Genomic DNA, 4,065 nt, shown 5'->3' with positions numbered 1-4,065 from the left:
TCCGCAGACATACCGCTGTGCCACTGGGGGGCGCTGAGAAAGGAATGAGTTGAGAAAATAAATTGTAATTATTCAAAATTCAATTGTAGGTATAATTTTTTAATGATGAAGTTTCTATATATATATAAACAGTTGCATAATTCTTCTTCTTAATTACAGTCCAGTTAGTATTTTCTAGCTACTTCTTTTAAATTATACATCATGTTTTTAGAAATCACAGTTTACAAACCATGACCTAGGCCCTGCATGGCCAGGTGGTTAAGGCACTCGACTCGCAATCTGAGGGTCGCGGGTTCGAATCCCCGTCACACCAAACATGCTCGCCCTTTCAGCCGTGGGGACGTTATAATGTGACGGTCAATCCCACTATTCGTTGGTAAAAGAGTAGCCCAAGAGTTGGCGGTGGGTGGTGATGACTAGCTGCCTTCCCTCTAGTCTTACACTGCTAAATTAGGGACGCGCAGATAGCCCTCGTGTAGCTTTGCGCGAAATTCAAAAACAAACAAACAAACCATGACCTAAAAATTACGAACTCTGTCAAAATAGGATTATATTTGCAACAGATTTATTCTGTTACTAAAAATGGGCTTAGCTACTAAAACTCTGTTGGATCCTTCTTTATTGAAACTATACTTGTAGATGTGTATTACGAAAGTAATCTACAATTATGCTGGTATTTTGGAATGTCACAACTTGGTGCAGTTTCCCAAACGTGTCTGATTCTTTTTTAATACCTTTTACTGTCTATTAAGCCAAATTTGTAAAAATGTTGCTAGAAATCATATCTTACACAAAAATGGCTTATTTTTCTGTTGTTTTGTAAACAAATAAACAAAGATTGATAGGTTGATAGATAGATAAGTTTATCCTTTTTTATATGAATATAAGTACCTTATATAAAAAATTTGAATATTAGAGAAAAAAAAACACCTTTAATAGCTATGGTAATAGGTGATAATAAATTATTACCATGCCTATTTTATTTTATTACCTTCACATTTTTTTACTTATTTAAGTACCTTGTATGACTCACAGAAGACCAACTGTTTTTTAGGTGTTCAGAGCTATCTCCTTTTCCGAATGAGAAAATTCTCTAATTCTCAACAGCATTTCGATCTCTGAACTTTCGATGATTTAAAACATATTTTAGACACCACACGTCGCAGTTATTGAGCACGTGTTGAATAACATTGTAATTGTGTGGATTTTAGCATTGCCGTGTTCTTTTATCCTATCTCTTAGTCTTCTTGTTGTGGAACCGATATAAAGGGCTCACACACATCAGGCAACAAAATTCATAAACTACATAACCTCTTCGTCGAGAAATGTTCCTATCTTTAACTGGGCATAGCTTTTGAAGGTTTACAGAAGACTTGAACACACATTATAACTTCTTATGACTGTGTTCGATTTTTTCTTGATCTGTAACTCCTGTACAGAGTCCAATATACAGGAGAGCTATAAACATTTCTATTCAAAGTACTCCGAAATTTTTCTTGATCTGTAACTCCTGTACAGAGTCCAATATACAGGAGAGCTATAAATATTTCTATTCAAAGTACTCCGAAGTTTTTCTTGATCTGTAACTCCTGTACAGAGTCCAATATACAGGAGAGCTATAAACATTTCTATTCAAAGTACTCCGAAATTTTTCTTGAACTGTAACTCCTGTACAGAGTCCAATATACAGGATAGGTATAAACATTTCTATTCAAAGTGCTCCGAAATTCATAACAGTAGGATCAGGAAAGTGTTTCGGTATTTTCTCAGTGGTGAGTTAAAAAAAACTGTCTTGAAGAACAATTTATGCTCAACACTGATTTCAATTTATTCGGCTCTGATAAGAAAAACTCAAACATGTTAGTAATCCTAGGAGCATGTTTATGATACATCTTATTATATTTATTTTTTACTTTCAAAGTATGAGTGTAGCCTGGTGTAGGTAGGTTTATGATAATCTCTGATGTCAAATTTTCTTTGCTTGTTATAGAAAAAGGTACCAGAGTTTTGTTGTTCTTCATTGGTAAAGTTTATGTCTATATTCTTACCGTTTATATAGCCAACAAAATACACCAGCTTGTTTGGACCCTACAAAAAGGTCATCATTTAACCAAATTCGTTCGTGAAAACACATAATACATTAGCCATGAGCGGAGCTAGGCTTGAACTCATACTAACGCCGCCTGTTTGCTCATACAAGTCACTGTTAAACAGAATGAATATTTTCCATATCAAATGTTTGTTTATTTAAACCTTTTAAGTCTTGATTTTTACCAATTTCTAAATCAATAGTCTCGCATAATGGAAGGTTTGTAAAACGAGCCTCAATAGATTTGCTAGAAAAACATCATCACAACCACAAATTAGTAATTTTCTCAAAACATTCAAACTATTTTTTTAAGGCGTAATTGTTACAAGTAAAATGAATTAAGAGAATGCTTAAGAATTTAGCCATTTATGGTTAAAATATCTTAAGTTGAATAGGACAACTAGGTTTGCCAATCATATAAAGAAACCGCATGAAAATCTACTGGTCTAATATCTTTATACGTGATCTCATTAGTAATATCCTGTTTCTTCAAAGAATATATAAATTTATTTTTTCTCGTAGCAGCTAGGTAGATGGTCAATTAGGAACGTCATTAACGACCTGTTTGGTTTTTTCATCTTATTCTACTTTGTCTAAAATAACAATTTCTTTCTTTTTATCCGATTTTAAGATAAGTTGTTGGTTAGATTTTAAGTTATACAAATAGTGTTTCTCTTCCTTACTGATATTAAAGATGTTCTAATATTATAGGAATGTAGATTTTACAATCCATTGCTATTGATGAGTTTGACATCACTAAACGTTTCAACACTCACTGGATAGATTTCACACTCCATGAGTTACCTCAAGAGCGACTCGAATAGGGTCAGGTAATCATGAAATTCGAGCTTTTCCGGTACCAGAACAAACATTAAAACCCTAGATAAAACTATTTTTTCTTTCAATCTCTGCAAGAGTATAACTGAATAGATCGGTAATTACTTTATTAGGTCCCCGCTCTGTTAGTTTTTCTCTATAATTTGCTAAGATGGTTTAGACTACCTTTCTTTAGGTCATTATCACAACAGTTTTGAATAAAGCGAGCCAAATGTACAAAATCAACACACCTGACACATCCTCATAAATTCTGATATTTAAAGATTATCCTACATTGTGTTTATAAGAGGATTCCGTTTTTAGAAATTTATATTGAGTTTTTCGATAATGTGTATTGTTCTTAAGTCTGATATGGGATATTTTAAAGTTAAGGTTGAACAAGGTTAAAAGTTTTACAATCTTATAAGCAGGATGGATTAAGTCTGATATGGGATATTTTAAAGTTAAGGTTAAACAAGGTTAAAAGTTTTACAATCTTATAAGCAGGATGGATTAAGTCTGATATGGGATATTTTAAAGTTAAGGTTAAACAAGGTTAAAAGTTTTACAATCTTATAAGCAGGATGGATTAAGTCTGATATGGGATATTTTAAAGTTAAGGTTAAACAAGGTTAAAAGTTTTACAATCTTATAAGCAGGATGGATTAAGTCTGATATGGGATATTTTAAAGTTAAGGTTGAACAAGGTTAAAAGTTTTACAATTTTATAAGCAGGATAGGTTAGTTAAGTAATGTAGTTAAGTCTACATTTTTGTAATTTAACATATCTTCTCCCCATACCTTTCTTTCATGGCAGTAGAAACAGAGTTATGTTTAAAACATTTCCACAAAATTAAACTTCTGAGAACTGAATAAATGACAGGCCACATTTAGGTGACAGCAAAGTTTGTAACTCATTAAAAGAAGAAAGGGGCAGCTACAATATCAAAGGACTTGAAAGAAAAACAAGGTACGTGGTTTATAAATCTATGTTATATCACAAACCATGTATATTAGCAATGTCAATTACATCACAAACCATGTACATTAGCAATGTCAATTACATCAGAGACCATGTACATTAGCAATGTCAGTTACATCACAAACCATGTATGTTAGCAATGTCAATTACATCACAAACCATGTATGTTAGCAATGTC

This window comes from Limulus polyphemus, unplaced genomic scaffold (genome assembly GCF_000517525.1).
Source record: "Limulus polyphemus unplaced genomic scaffold, Limulus_polyphemus-2.1.2 Scaffold828, whole genome shotgun sequence".
NCBI lineage: Eukaryota > Metazoa > Arthropoda > Merostomata > Xiphosura > Limulidae > Limulus > Limulus polyphemus.
This window is presented reverse-complemented; position numbering follows the sequence as displayed.